This window comes from Ornithodoros turicata, chromosome 9 (genome assembly GCF_037126465.1).
Source record: "Ornithodoros turicata isolate Travis chromosome 9, ASM3712646v1, whole genome shotgun sequence".
Classification (NCBI taxonomy): Eukaryota; Metazoa; Arthropoda; class Arachnida; order Ixodida; family Argasidae; genus Ornithodoros; species Ornithodoros turicata.
The window spans coordinates 215158-232038 of NC_088209.1; the positions used below are offsets into that span (position 1 = coordinate 215158).

General features: G+C 45.8%; 1 protein-coding gene across 1 annotated transcript in view; it reads left to right on the forward strand.

Annotated features, from left to right (window-relative positions):
* Nucleotides 1–10481: 10481 nt before the first annotated feature.
* LOC135368021 (titin-like) overlaps nucleotides 10482–16881 on the forward strand; it is a 145901-nt gene continuing 139501 nt past the window's right edge. The window contains exon 1 of the mRNA XM_064601104.1: nucleotides 10482–10723. The gene's annotated coding sequence lies outside the window, so the exon portion shown is untranslated. The remainder of the gene's footprint in view (nucleotides 10724–16881) is intronic.

The following is a 16881-nucleotide window of genomic DNA, read 5'->3' on the forward strand; positions in this document are numbered from 1 at the left end:
AACAGGAGCAGGAGGAACCAAACTTTTTTACATGCATTTTTACCTCGTTTTATGAACCTCGGTATCCGAATAATGAATGGAATTTCTGATAACCAACTAGGAGTAGCCCAGCGTTTTTGCCCTCAATTTATGAACGGATTATTCCGTGGTCTTATGAATGATGCCGGAGCGGACGAATCTTTTTCCAGGTATTGCACCCTCGGTTTTAACCCCTCGAAATCCGAACAACAAACGGGTTTCCTGGGGACGCGTTAGGGACGGCCAAGTGTACAGCAGAAGGCATGGCAGGCAGGACTCATGGTCGAAAGCAAAATTACACAATATATTGCATTATAAACACAATCCCAACTCGCAAATACTGTTTCGTCCGCTCGATAGTATTGACTTAATGGAATTTTCGATTTATGAATCCCTCGATTTATGAACGATTTTTCCGGGAACCGAGGGTGTTCATAAATCGAGGGTTGACTGTATGTGCGTACCATCGGCAAATAAAAGTGAAAGTCCGTACTGCCTTTGTGCCGCTGAATTAATGCAGGTTAGTAAGGTTCTAGAGATGTTGAACGAGATCTGTTAAAAAGCTGTTTCACGCGTAAAACTTGTGTACTAAACTGCGAAACAAAAATGTGCAACAAAGGGGTGCGGCCAAAGTTGAGGAGAAGTTGTGGCGGCGGGTGGACAACGACGAGGATGGACACGCGCCTGGAGCACCCGCTTCTCAGTTCCACCGGCGCGGCCATGGAGATAGGCCACCGTCATCGCCTCTCCGTGGCATACCATCACCGCCGGTCGGGACTCATGTAGAGGGACACCACCTCCTCTACATTTGGTGACCCGAACAACGGACACCATGTTCGGCGTAATTCGGCCCAGTACCATCCCAAATTTCCACAAGACCGCATTCGAAGCCATTTCTGAAGGTCCGGTGCATCATTCTCCCGAGGAACCGCTAGGCGACGCCATCAATTCACCGCGGCTCACTCAACGTACTCCATCTCAACGCCCGGCCGCTCAACATCATGGTCGGCCCATCTTTCTGCTCATTTCGCCATAGTCACGAACTCTGCGTCACGTCGCTACACGCTTCGCGATGGCACTCCTCGAGCTTTCACCAGCGGCACCTTCCCGAGCATCACGCTCCCATACCGGTCGCGGTACGCCGCTGGCGACTGCACGGCCCCATCCTCATCATCATGCCAGTCCCAAGAACTCTGCCCGCCTTGCCTTCCCACCAGGCTTCGATACAGGGTGCTGGCAGCCCACCCAATGGCGCTCAAGAGGCACCGGGACCGGGACCAACGTTCCACCGGAGACCCGCGCGGAGTTCTACTCCCAGTCTCCCCGTGCTTCGTGATGGTCCTCCCCGGCACTCTCCTTGGCGACAACACTAGGAGTTTACTGCTCACGAACCGGTCGCAGTTCTGTCGCCGCCCTCTCTGCATCACATCGGCCTACCTGGCTACTCTCCGCTTCGACCCGCTCCTGGAACACTCCCGTCCAGCCCTTGTCCGCACCATTCATCCCGCCACTTCCGCCAATTCAGCACCAGACGCAAGTCCAGCCGTCCCTGTTCCACGTGTCGCCCCTCTTTCTCCTCTTCACGTATCGACGCGAACCTCAACCACTCAACCGCAAGCGCAGCTCCAAGTCGGGGGGGGGGGGGAGTGATGTGGCGACCCGTGGAAGACTATGAAGAGGTGCCTCTGCTGCCACGCGCTACGGCGCTGGTACGACAGTTCTACCGGCACCGTCCTAGCATGAGGCCACAGCCATCTGCCCGCTGGGATATTCCATCATCGCCGGTCAGGACTCATGTAGAGGAACACCACCTCCTCTACAAAGTGTCGTGGGTGTAGAACGCTGAATCCGCGCCTAAAGGCAAAATAACTGGGATCATGTAGAATCCAGTCAGCAGGCTCCAGTTTTCTGGTGTGGGGCACGTTCCCAGACTTTATAAATAAAAATAATGACCCTGATTTTCGTGCCAGCGCTGTCCGTTGCAGCGCCCTAATGGCTTCGAATGCTAGCTTCCGCTTGACGTGCCTACCAACTTGCTTCGCCAACCCGGCAAAATTCGTTATTTAAAGGGACCATCGCATCCGGGAACATATGTATGATACTGTTAGGGTAAGCCAGGCGCACAAATTGGAGCGCTGCACAGGCGATTGTCTCCGAGATAGTCTCCTTGGCATCGCACTATACTAGGTGAAAAGTGCTGGTAAATACGCTGACTTTCGCTTACCAGTGTGAGTGCAGACGTAACCATGTTACGTGGCACATGGCGTTACACTCTTGGCTGTATGAACACGTTCAACGTTAACCAGAAACAACATTCAGCGAGCCAGTAACAGAGAGAGAAGACTCCGTCCCCTAGCATTCCGCCTCGCCCGCCCGGCTGTCCGTCGGTTGCCAAGGCTACCAAGGTCCCTCCGGCCGCTCCGTGATTGGTATTCTCTATGTCAAAGGGCGCGCAGTGATTGGCCTCGTCCGTGTGACGTTTTCAGAGAGGGAATCCAGGAATGCGTCCTCTGCTCTTGCCAAGTTTTATATCAAACTACACAGGAATAACGCTGCCAATTCGCGTCGGGTTTTCGGCGTTATTATCAGTGATGAACGCGGAGTAAAAAAAGCACTACAGTTTCGGAATCAACCGGGACGGATGCGATAGTCCGTTTAACTATTCCCGCAGCGAGCTGCTCCGTCCCAACCAAATGGTATCGACATTCTGCCGCGCGTTGTGCAGCGGTCTTGCGCATGCGCTGTACAGATTTTTAGAAAAAGCGGATTGCGTACAGTTTTTTTTAATATATAGTTACAACGCCCCTTAATCTCAGTTAGTTCTATATAGAAAAAGTCGAAGTGTGCGTGCCCGTCTCCTCGAACCCTTCCTCATTCTAGTAACAATATATCTCAAAATACGTGCTTGTCTCAGGACTAGGAGCGGATCCAGGATTTTTCAGAGAGGGGGGTCCAGCCTTAGCCAGCATGGTAGAAACACGATGTAGGTAAACTAAACTCTATGTGAAGACAGAAATGGAGGAGGGGGTCAGGACATACAGACACCCCCTCTAGATCCGCCCCTGCTCAGGATTTGTGTAAAAGAGGTTGTCGCCCCAACTTTGCTGCCTCGCATTTTCGCCAAAGTAACTAATTAATTACTTAATTAACTAGTTAATTAATCAATTTTAGGTAATTGGTCGTCCTATTGTTAGGTACTCTTTCCCAGAAGACATCAGCCTGGTCGCGTATCCCGCCCGCAAAGGTGGTATCAGAGTTGCTCTCCCAGCTAAAAAAAGAAAAATAGAGGTGAGGAAACTGTAATGTATAAAAAAAACACCCTGTACATTACAATTACGTTGTAACAGTTTTGCGTTAACTTAGACACATGATATTGCTGACATGTACTGCTTCGGACGCGGAATTGCCTGTGAATAGTTCTGCAGCCCATATTTCCTTGGTTGCCCTCGGAAATGTTGTTCCAATATTGTATTTAAAGAAAGACCATATGTTCCCCACGTTTTTATTCAAAATATGTGATCTGACACACCTGAAGGCTTCAGATAGGATAAACCACAGGGTGCTGGTCAGACAAGCAGGTCGCAAGCAGTACATGTCCTGGTATGACATGGCGTGTTCATGCCCTGACGGTAGGGGAACCCGATGGTAGACCGCGAGAGCGTAAAAGGTTGGGTAACAAGCGAGGGCCCAGGGAATTTTCAATGTGAAACTCAGGAATTACTTATGTACTCCGAGAACTTGAACCCATGATGCGCTCCGTGATAGGCCTTGTGTCCCCTTTGGCTTGAAGGTCTACCTTTTTGTGACAACTAACATGCATCCAAATTGTCATCAAAGGTGTCAAACGGAAAGAGAACGGTATTAATCTAAATGATTGTCGGAGACTTGATCCATGGGGCCGACATAGGTCAGCTGTTGCCGTCAACACCACTATATCAGCATCTCTGAGGATCCTCCCGATAAAATATCTCTTTGGGCCTTGTTGGTGTCAGTTTATCTCGGAAAAAAGCGGTAGGGTGTCGCATTGGCTTGTGAAGTTTGTCGGGAATTTTCAATCCGTGTTGCGTGTGGCGGCAACATGAAACTTTGCTCCTTGCCTGCAGCATTCAGGGAAGAGAAAAAAGGTGAGATATAAGTCATGGCAAAGCTCAAGTTCCGTGTTCAACGGCGGTTGTTGTTTACCAAATACATTTGACCTGTGAGAAATCATACATCGGGCAAACAGGACTGTGAAATTCAAAAGTATACGGAAGGCAACTTGTGGTTGTCAGTGGATTTTTAACCAAACTATGATAAGCGGCAGGTTCAAAATGGAAATGGAGCGCGAGATATTAGAATCAGCTTTCATAGGACAGGTTGGGCACGTATGCGTTAGCACTGAAAGTAGGGCGTTGTTGGCGGAGGAAAAGGAGTGTCTTTCTACTTAAAGGGTAAATTGTCTCAATAAATATTTCTTGTAAGTGAGCGCTCTGTGCGTTCTCTGTTCGTTATGTCTGTTGGTCAGTTTTAGCGCTTTTATTCCAAGATTCTGCATCCCTGTCCATTGCCAGCACTATACCAACTCTTCAGGTCCACACTCTAAATCAGCTGTAGACTGGTCCTTTCACTGCGATAAAATAACTTGGTCGAATCCAGCACCACAAATGATCAGCCTTAAAGCGCTACCCAGGTTTCTCGAAATGGCGAACTTCATGTCTTTCGGCGTATTTTCATGTCTTCACATAATTACCCTCAACAATAGTGTGGCGATGGAACACCTCAGTCGCCATGATCAAAATACACACGCTTAAAACAGAGAGAGAGAGAATGTGTGTGGGATGAGGGTAATAGTAATATCGGCTTGCCGTTGTTGGCTACACAGAAGTGGGCGTCGTCACGACTATATAATAATAATGGTGCCGTGATGTTACACGTAAGCTTTGACTGGCTATAGTATGGCGACATGTTGCACGTGCTGCAGCGTAGGACTGCGGATAATTATGACCACCTGGGGTTCTCTTAACGTGCGCCAGAAATCTCTGACACACTGTGCTGGAATCAATGTTTACCTCCACCACATTGCCACCTCGGCCGGGTTTGAACTCGCAATCTTGAGCTCAGCAATCCAACACGTTACCGACTGAGCTACCGAGGATGGCCGTCACGACTATAGGAGGAAAAAAGAAAAAGAAAGACGGATGGAGGATGAAGGGTGGAGATGGGCAGAGGGTGCGTGAGTTCGTCGGGGAGTGCAAAGTATTAGATGGATCGTTGGGCAAGACCCGCCTTCTGCAGAAAGAGAACAAGGTTTCTTGCTTTAGCGGAACGTTCGGCATAAGAACCACCGGGGTAGAGGACGTCCGCTAGCGTGCCAGAGCTGGAGTCAGGGAGATGGACTTCGCGAGCAGAATGGCATGCTCGGCAGTCTCGCAGGATGTGCTCGACTGCGCTCTTAAAACAGAGCTTCATTGCATAGCACGCTTGTACCCAACCTTCATCCTGAATGCCACCGTTCTGTCTTCTGCTTTGTTGAAATCTGGAGGCATACGCCTTTTTGTGACAACTGTGTACAACTACTGTTTACTGTGTACAACGACTGAGTAGCGCATAGGCACTGTACAGGTGACTATGTACTACTACGAGCGTGCTGGGCTGTGAAGTTCCGTCCTAGTGATGAAAGAAGGAAGTCACTGAAAAGGTTAGCCAGCTGTAGGACTCCAACCCACATTCCTGCAGCTGGTCTTACAGCTGGCTAACCTTTTCAGTGACTTCCTTCTTTCATCATTAATTTCTTAAGCACTTGAGGCTTGTATTGCATGCAGGATGTTGAACCGAAACGTTTTTCGTTCCGGTTTTCGTTCCGGTTACATCATAAACTATCCGGTACCGGTTCTGCTCCGGAGAAAAAAAATAACGGTTCATACCTGTTTTAACCGGTTCCGCTTCTGCTGGGAATATTTATCCCCAGAAAAAAAAATCAATGTTACAAAATGTAAACCCGTTTATTCCGCATGCATGGTATTTATTATGAATGGACAGCTGTGAAATTGGTAGCTCCTGGTTCCTGTAGGTTACTGTCTGTTCAAATAGGCTTTTTCCTTTCTTGAAGCACATGCTACAAACGGACTTGTTTGTCGTGATGTCATACGTAGAGTACTTTCTTGCTAGGTTGGAGCGCTCGCGTCCCATCCGAATGTCTGTTGCTACTGTCTAGCCAGCAAGCACCACCGCACGAGTACGATGCAAATCGAGGAACACCTTCACTCACAAACGCGCTCGACGGCTCCGTTTTATTTTCTTCGTGTCCTGTCCACAAAAGAGTTGCCACTTCGCATGAACTGCTCTCAAACAAAGGACGCGTTGCGCGACATTACCGATAGAGAAGCCGTTATGCAGCCCCCTTGGGTCGCTGTTTAGTTGAGGAGAGTTTGGGGGGTCAAATTAAAACGAACACTACGGCACATTGCTAGAGAGTCACATGTACCCCTAAGTCTGTATGCGTGCGCGAACGATAGACCATTACAAAGGGATCCTAAGGGTCATAGTATACCGACATCCGTAACCTTCGCATAGTATCCTGTATCCATAACATGACTTCAGAGCACACGACGTCTGTTTCATTCGGCTATCCGTAGTACAAACCGGCGAAGTTTTTTCTTGGACCGAAAACCGTTAAATATATGTTTCGGTTTCCCTCCTGAGCGAAAAAAACGTATACGGTTTTGATTCCGTTCCGGTTCGCACCAAAATAGCGTTTTTTTCGGTTCCGGTTTTCGGTTCACTCTGACACCCTAATTGCATGCATTTGTCCTTTCTATGTGTTCCAAATTTGGAACGTCAACTGCCATCCGTTCTACGAGTGCAGCTGCCATTCCATGGGCGCTCCCAGGACTTCTTTCCAGGGGAGGGAAAAGAACTTCGAGTGGGGGGGGGGGAGCGTTCCACCAATATGCGGTAGAGTGAGGGCAATCAAAAGCTCTCATATGCAGGGGATCTGGTCGATAAGTAAATCTTGACATCTTGCGAGTGAAGAGTGTGCAGTTTCCACGGGGGTGATCCATAGAGCTGCACCATTGTCCACACTTGTGTTGTTCTATGTCCTACTGCAAGATGGCGGAACGTTTTAACGGTTTCAGTTCATATCGGCAGCAATCAGAGTTGTTAACTAACTGAATAAAGGTAACTGGGTACGTATAGTGCATTTCGATAGGTTTTTGTTACCTTGAGTGAAATATCTTATGCATTTTCGTGTAGGTACTTTTACTTCTTTTTAAAAGCACACTTTTCGCGATTCGGCTAGGCGAACTGACCTGCTTTGCAATCATTCTACCAGTCTTCCCGGGAGTCTGGAAGCCTGTATTTCTCACGTACAGGGTGTCCCAGAAAACGTGTCATTGAATTATAATAAAAAAAAATTCAGTGGCCATTTATGGTAAACGCGAGAGAAATGCATTAGCATTAATCTCCTTTTCCTGTCTAAGCCCGACTTCCGGATGTTCACTGGCGGTCTAAACCCGACTTCCGGTTGTCCACTTACTGTCTATACTTGACTTCCGGTATCCACTTCGGGTCCAACTCTACTTCCGGGTGTCATCTTCCGGTCTAACCTGACTTCCTGTTGTCCACCTCCGGTGTATAGTTGACTTAAGATTCGACACTTTCAACTACCGTGTGTAAGTCCATTTAATGAACCTTCAACTAGCCTCGATTACTTTCAATTACCCTGTAATTACGATTTAATTATAAGCTCAGGTTATCTGAGATAATTTCGAATTTCATTTAATTGCCTTTACTTACATTTACTTGCTTTAGTTACTCTCGATTCCCCTCTAATTGATGTTATTGACATTTAATTACCTCCGGTAACCTGTCGATGCCTTCGATGATCTCAATAATTTCTAATATTTCTCTTCTTCTCTAATATTACATATATCTCACATTCAATGCCTTTAAACTCAACATTATTGCTTTAATTGCGTTTAATTACCTCTAATTACCTTAAATTACTATTCCCTCTTAATTACCTTGGACTACTACAATTTCAAATCATTTACCTCCATTTACATTTATCCTCTTTTATCCCCTTTATATGTCCACTTATACCTCTGCCTCGCAGATGCTTCACCATCTCCATACACGGGCACACACTTATATACAGCTTTTCCAGTTTAACACGTAGGCCTATTGCGAACGCATTAAAAACTACACGACTTAGAATAATGCGGTCAACGACATTTGTTCTTATTAGTTTTTTGCCACCTCCTAATGTGAATGTCATGTAACGTAAGTTTAATTAAGTAAATTTCTGCGAACTCAAGTCGGAAATTTGCCAAGCAAACGTCACTTTTTCACCACATCAATATGAAGAGCGTGCCGAAATTACTCAAATTAATAATTGACAGGGATATTAAGGAGCTATCCCATCGGAAAAAAATAGTCGAACATCATGTCCTATGGAGCTCCCATCAGAGGATAGCGCACGACCAATTTTTCAGCGCAGTCGTTGTCAGTCCGACGCAAGGCATTTGGAAACCCAGCCCACACCGGCATGGTAGAAAGAGATAACACAGGCATTGCTTATCACGTCTGGCTTCCGCTGAGATCATGCCTTCGGCCTTCATCTCCCAATCTCAGGAACTGTCAATTTTGCTACTATCACTCCGTGGGCTGGGTTCGCGACCCCATTTCGTTGGACTGACAGGACAGCAACTCCGCAAAAAACATTGTCGCGCGTTATGCTCAGGTGCAAAAGCAAGATGTTCGGCTATTTTTTCCGTTAGGATAGCTCCTGAATCTCATATCAATTATCATGAATATGAGTAAATTTGGCACGCTCTTCCTTCTGGTGGGATAAAAAGGTGACCTTTACTTGGCAAATTTCCGGAGTTCAGATAGCAAAAAATTACATAATTAAACTTACGTTACATGGCATTCACATCGAGAGGTGGCAAAATTGTAGTAAGAATAAATGCTATTGACCACATGATTCCAGGTGGTGTGGTTGTTTTTTATTACAATTCAGTGACACGTCTTCTGGGACACCATGTATAACACCGAATTGCCCAGCAGTTATTAGCCCCGGGAGTCTCCTGGAGACTGGAATACATTTGCGATCCGTCAGAACAAATCTTCTGACCTGCATGATAGTGAAGAATTTTGAAATGAATATGCAATGTAAATGAAGAGAAATGTTAAAGGACACTTTGCATCGATACGAAAAAAAAAGTTAGGTGAACACACCCCCTGGACACCTAATACACCATTCGTTGAACATGAGAAATTGATGTTCTGAGGCTGGAACACACAGAAGGACAAATACATACAAAACCTCAAGAGCCTAAGACATTAATGATGAAAGATGGAAGTCACGGAAAGGTTAGCCATATGTAGGACTCGAACTTATCCAACTTTATCCAGAAGATCCAGAACCTACAGCTGGCTGACCTTTTCGTTGACTTCCATCTTTCAACACCGTTCGTGTTTATTCATTTACCCACAACATCCATATAATCTAGGAGATCTTTTGAACAACAACAAAAAACAAACAAACAAAAACAATTCCGTTCACACTAAATGACACTATAAATACACGATAACAATACAACAATAATAGCAATGTAATAAAACAATCATATTTCTACAGAACTCGATATCACTTTTAATTTTTAATTAATCAATGTTCATCTTACGTTAAAGGATGATAATAGCAAAACGAAATCGAAACCCGGAGAGCCTCCCTCCTGCCCCGATCCTGACGGGGGAAAACGCCGTGACGTCACTCCTCGTCTTTTTGTCACCACAGTTCGTCGCTGGAACTCGGATACCTGTAACTGTAACTGAGATACTTATCAAGAAAAGTAATGTCAGCAACCCTGATAGCAATAACTTTCGCCGTCAAACGCCAATGAGGTAGCAAAAAATCGCTCACATTAATCGCACATTTTCCTTCGTTTTGTCCGGAGATGTGAAAGGAACGGGGTTCTTTCCTTACGGCATACTGTGTCGTTCGGTTTTTAACGGGATCTTTCTGACGACACATGCAAAATAAGTACCTATCGAATAACCACGTCCCGCAACACGAGACACGAAAAAGGACTCATTTAGGACTTTTTGTCCGACGTTCAACTTCCAACCGTTATTGTAATGAAGTTATCCAAGCGTCATTCGACGGGACTTCAATATCGCTTTGCCTTTCATTTGGATGTTCGCGTGCGTGGCGAATAACGTGACGCGAAATTTTTCGTGTTTTCGGAACCGTTATCGTCGACGCTTTCGATCTTGTAAAACTCCACAGCACGTGTTAAAAATATTGCCGTTGCTTCGGCAGTCACGATACTTGAACTGACTCCTCATCCGTTACGAAGGGAGGAAGCAATGGGAGCATCCAGAGTATTGTATGCAGAGAAAACGCTTTCCAGGTTTCCTCCTCCCTTCTTTCTTTCCCTGCTCGTTTCGGTTTCACCGGTCAGACCGCCTTTGCCATCCACGAGGCGACGTGCGTAGGTTTTCTTCGCGGCCGCTCAATGTTTTGGCGCGACATGCGGTAAAATGATTGTGTGGGCGTTTTGTGACAGTGGACGTCATTTTTAGTTTGTGTCTTCATTTTCGTCGATTCTGAATGTGCAAAATGTGTATGTGACGCTGGAAGTGACGCCTCGTTTCTCGGTGGTCAGGGAATGCCGTTCACCAAGTTCTTGGATTTTATCTACTCCAGCGCTGGCTAACGGTAAGTGCAAGAACACTTGCCCTCTCACAATAGCAGAATGTGTGGGCTGTTGAGATCATCGTAAATTATTTTTTTTAGATATCATTCAAAATAAATTAAATGCAGCGGGCAAAATGTCTTCCCGGCGTCCTGAGGGGCTGAGTCCTTCGCGAATTACTCGTTTATTACGATTTAAAAAGTGCACTCGCGTGCGCGGGCGTTTCCTGAAGAGAAAACAATATGAACACACGAGGGGGAAAACCACCGCTATTGCATGTTCTGACTCTGCCAGATGCTACTATGGCTGTTACTTATCTTTTCAAAACATGAAATGTGCCTTCGTGAGATATTGAGCCAGTAGCGTAAATAGTTACGGACAAACTCAAAAGTAGAATCTAGAAGCAATAACGTTTCGTCAACATTTTTATCTCCGACAGTACGCGTACGAGTCAACTTTCTATGGAAATCGTGACGAGAGATAAGGGCATCCGTCCGAGTACAGCGGGAAAGGGGAATATTAAGCTACTCATAACCAGGGGTATAACAAGGCCAGGCACAAGCACCCGGTCCTTACGAAGTAGTGCAGTGGACAACGACCTGAAATATCGAAAGCGCCGCAGTTCTGCTCGGCTACTTTCGGTTTTCTCCGTCATATCCCAGGATATCGCAATTGCACACGCTGTTGTCTCGATTATGCGCTAATTAAGTTTAGCGAAATGTTGACACTCTGAACAAAGTAGTAACATACGAGCACGCTGGTGTGTCGATGGTAGAAAGTGACGCTTCCTTGAGCTTGAGCAGTACAAGACAGAGAAGTACGCAGGATGAGACCGATATCAGTCTCGTATACTGCCCGCTTCCGTGTTCTATTCGTCAAGTTCGAGGAAATGTCACTGTCGATATCGGTACTTTACGCTAGCATGCTCTTCGAACGGCGCGTACACGCGAGAATGATGCTTTCTTTATTTTTCGTGTTCCACGAGGCTGTCTACTATAGGTGATAACTCTACATCACGTCGTAAAACAAGCGCCAAGTCCCTTAGTCTGACTACAAGGATAGACCATACACATGCAGTGCGCCCGAACGTGGTAAAACTACAGCGGATATATAGTACGTATAGCACAAGTGCACGTAGGAACGCAGAAGGCGAAAGCTGCGCGCGAAGTAGGCCATCGGCAAGGCCTCAGAACGGATTACATAGAGCGAAATGGGACAGCCACCTTTGCGTCACACAACTGTACAAACGAGTCTCCTTCGCCATCCTTCTTTCATGTAGAGGAAGGCGGAACGCCCTTATGAAACATTGTGAGAAAAAAAAAATTAGAAAAGAAAATGAATTACTACGACCGTGTACAAGGCGCCAGGAAGTCTCAGATCATGTAACGGAATAGAATGGCCTGCATGCACCGCAAAGTAGTCACACAACGAGTAAGGCGCCAGTGGAGTGTCTGAATAGATACAGTATTCGTTAGGTAGTGGCGTATCCAACGTCACTCTGAAGACTGCGAGTTGGAAGGATCGAATCCTGCACCGTTAAAACAGATTGTAGTCGCGGTGGCGAGGCCGGCTTGCCGTTGCTGGCCTGACTCACGTGGATAGCGTCACGACTGTAGCCAGAATGAGATTAGATAATAAGATAACAGATGTTAAAATAATGGCGGTCGACAGTTAAGACGTCACCGTCAGAGCTGTTGAGAGTCAGATGAGCAGATAGTCTTGGGACGAGTCGATTCTCTTAAAGGAAAGTCACGTGACAAACTGCTAGCCAAAGCCCCATTCCTAATCACTCTGTCCTAATTTGTCGAAAATGGGATGGAAACTGCTGTTTCGGACGCACTCAAAGGATGGGGAGTAATAGATAGTAAGGCTTTCCGGTGTGGTACTATTTCTGTAATACTTTCCAGTATTTGTGTTACAGTTATTATAATATGCAGTCTCAAAAGGTATTTGCACCCGCAATATATACATAAGCTCGAAGTATGACATGTGCTGCAATACTCTAGGAGTCTTGGTGTAATACTGAGAGGTGGTAAGTCTTCCTTATCGAATGTCACTCGTGCACTTTATCACGAAATTTCCAAAGTGAGTGTCCCACAAACGTGTACTCACATAGGCTGCGTATATTCTGTTTTTCTTGCTTGATAATCCGCTGGGTGAGTATGAATGTCTTACTTGTATTCCCCGCGTAACACGCGAAAGTGTTAGCGTTATAATACCTCAGATTCAAAGCGTTACCTTACAGTATTGTAAATATTGGCTTCTCTCAAATATCACGTATTCATAGCACAATATATGGGGGTATGGAGATTTATTAAAGAAAGTACAATAACGTGGGAATTATTGCCTACTTGAGGGATACATTTCATGAAGCGCAAATTATCCAAAATAGGCGAGTCCATCCCTTCATCAAACGAGAAGAATAACTTCCTGAATGTCGGGCAGTGTGAGTGTTATACGGTGAAGCTCTGTTTTGAGAACGTGTACCACAGGATGTGACGTTAGAGGTTTTTCTCCGGGTTTCTCGACACACTCTTTAGACATATATCAGTGCAGCTCCCGCTCAAGTCGCAGAGACGCTTTTTTTTTTTTTTACGTCTCAAGGATGTGGTGATGGGAAAGAAAAGCTGTGAGATGGCGTGAGACCGAAACCGAGATCTTAGCCATTCTGTGTAAAGTTAACACAAAATGTCGCAGGAAACACATATGGGTGAACCTATATAGACGAAATCTTCTTAGGCGCGTAGTTTGATTTTATTTATTTATTTATACATACTGCGAGCGCAAGGCCCAAGCAGGAGGGGCCAAGCCCAATTTGAACCAACAAGACAAAAGTGGTGCAGCGAAAGAGCATTGGGAACAACTTTTCCAAAAATTTAACTATACAACCACTTTGCCATACAATAATCAACGAAAGATACGTTTAAGCTCATTGGCAAAACGTCCCGAATGGAAAACTTGAGATGGAAGCGAGTTCCATTCCTCTATGGCTCTAGGAAAAAAAAAACTTGTTTTGTAGGCACAGGTCCTCGCAAAAACTGGAGTAAGCAACCACTCGTGCTGGCTATGACGAGTACGCGTAGTTGAGAGGGGCTTCACGCAATCTGGCAACTTCAATTTTATGTTTCCTGATAAACAATTGCAAAGAAACGATAATCGAGCTATTTGTTGCCCGCCTGTAAAGTAGGCATATTATACTGCGTGAGTATTGCGTGAGTATTGCGTGCGTATTGCGTGAGTACGTGCGTTTTATACTGCGTGTATTATTTAGTGAGCCATGGCAAAATTGAAGGCAGCATGAAATTCTATTTTTTGCCGCCTTCCGCGGAAAAGATCGAACCCCATCCAACATTGAGTTCACATGTATTGAACGATTCGTAGATGCACTATACGATTTTAAACATGCTTGGGGAATCATAATGGCGGTATAACAAGCGGACTGAACTTGACTGCCCTTTTTCCTGTCATTGTCATTCGTGAGCGGACGACTGCTGTTAACCAAGCATAAACATCCTTCCACGTCCGCCGCTGATTATGGAGAACGTGATTTCTGTGTAGTGGCATTGAAAGGCGATGGGACGTTTCTGACGAACCAGCAAGGTCGTTTAAGATGTTTCGTTTTAAACGGACTTTTTGCTTCATTACTTTTCTGGAGAGGAGAACGATATTCTGAATTTGACGTGAAATCCTTGAATGTGTAGATAACAAGTATCAGTTCTCTAATATAGGTAGTACCCGCACACGAAAGTGTTTTCCCTGTCGTGGGTTTTTCATGTGATCGCATGCCACTAGAAGATATTGTTTCTCTTTCGATTCTTGCCTGTGGCACATATATAGTTTGATAGCGAATTAATCACTCTATCCGGAGGAAAGGATAAGACAAGCGATGACGACGGAAAGCCTTCTCCCATGTCCCTTTTGGGAACTTCAGTGGTCACCCTTTAGAGAAAAATCTGCCACCGAAGCGGGTCATTTGTTGCAGGGATTAATTTGTTTCGGTTTACATATTTTTGTCGCGGCTGGTCGTGGTTAAGCGCAAAATGACGCTCTTCCACTCGTATGTCCACCAATGAATTACGCCCTTTTGCACTTCGCCGCTACGAGCCGCGACAAAAATATGTAAACCGAAACCAATTAATTACTGCAACAAATTACACGCTTTGGTGGCAGACTTTTCTCTAAAAGGTGTCCACTGAAGGTCCCAAAAGGGGTAGTACCCATTAAAATGCCGACAGCGGCCTGCTTTAGAAGTTATGTTTTTTTTTACGAAACCCATTTGAATTTTTATTTAAATAATGAGCGGCTCCCACTCCGGAGGAAGAGAGGACAGGACAGGCGCTGACTCCAACGAACAGTTTAATAACACAAAAACCAGTACGCAGGCGCACAGCCGCCAACCCGGCTGTGCGGACAGGCTGTGCGGACATGACAGGGGTTGGCGGCTGTGCGCCTGCGTACTGGTTTTTGTGTTATTAAACTGTTCGTTGGAGTCAGCGCCTGTCCTGTCCTCTCTTCCTCCGTCGTGTCTTCTCGCGCTGTATTTTGGATCTTCATGTATAGTCACCAACGTGCCCAACAGCGAGTCCTCTTGGCTCCCACTCATTCACACGGTGCGCATGTTGTAGGCGGTATCGGACAGATACTTGTAAACAAGAAAGTTCTTCGATTGGTACACCGGTTAGCGAATTATTTAGCCAGGGGATTTAGACACCCGGTATATGTTGGTGGTTATTGCAATTCATAGCGTAACTGTTTGCATAGTGTTGCAAACACTGCACGAATGCGAATCGAGGGCTCCGCACTGGTGACACCCGTCACACAAGATGTCTGTAGTTAATGCAAAGGAAGTTTATTTATGCCACAAAGGGAGGACATGTATATTGCGAAAGCCTTCTTGAAGCGATAAACGAACGAATAATCCCTTAAAGGCATCTGGATTAACCGCGTGACTGTAACCAGCTTCCAGTGAAAGTAATTTCGAGCTTCGTATTTCTAGAAGCAGATAATAATTGAACAGGTTCCAAGTCAGTGAAGTGAGACGTTCTTTACGTGTATATTGCGTTCTCAACGTGATGATGATGATGTTAGACAAAATAATGGCTATGCAAGGCATGATGCGTTCTATTTTAGTGTATTATAATAACAGTGTCTTCTTCAGCCAAGGAAGGACCACCGGCCTTGCTGGATGCGACGGCTTTGTAGCTTGTAGCTTCTCCACACACACACAAGTCCAACAAGAAGAAGTGTCGCCCGGTATCGTTCATTTTCACGTGGTAGTCATTGAGTTAAAGAAGCGCCAGTGCAATGAGGTTAATTGATTGAACTAGAGAGAAAACGTGGAGATGTGATCGCCTATTCGCGGTCAGCACTGGCCAATACAATACTCGTTAGTCAGGGGAAACTGGAGTTATATGTTCTCCCTCGTTTCATTTCTCTTTCGAGCGGCTTGCACGTTAATACGAAGTCAACCGTAACAGAAAGGACGTATCCTGGCAAATCTCTATGACAGACGGATCGCATATTTCATGGCATAATGAAGCCTCGATTACAGTGTACGCTGCCCCGAGAAGAAGAAAACACATCGATCCATCGATTAGTCGGCGAATGTGACAAGGCGACTTTTACTGGTCGTCTCTTCCTCGTTCTTTCGACTCCCACCCCCCCCTTCTCCGACAAGCAGAAACGAGGTCGCCTTCGTGTCACGTGACTCAGTTGCGCGACAACTTGTGCCGAAGAGCTCCGTACACCTGCCTGTCTGGCCCCGTTCTCTTCTTTTCTCATCAGGTAACTTAATTGCCACGAAGAGAATACGGTAATGCGTACGACCTGTATGCAAATACCAGCTTCGAAATGCGGGAGTAGGCAGAAAAATGGCTGCTGGCGTGAGAGGTATTACGCCATGTCGTGACGCATGCGGTGTTTCTATAGTAGTTTTCGTGTTGTATGAATATAGAATTCGAGATGTAGTGAGAGGATATGTAGAAATAACGTGGGGTCACCTCGAGGTTCATGAACTTCGTCGTTTACACCTGGTGTTCCCAACAAACATGCATCAAGGTGATAAAAAATGTATGGAACGGCGCAAACGTATGGAACTCTTCATCAACCTATCATCATCAAGCCCATTCATCATCTTAAAAATAAAGTTGGTGTTGTAAGGAACTTAATGCTATTAGCCAGA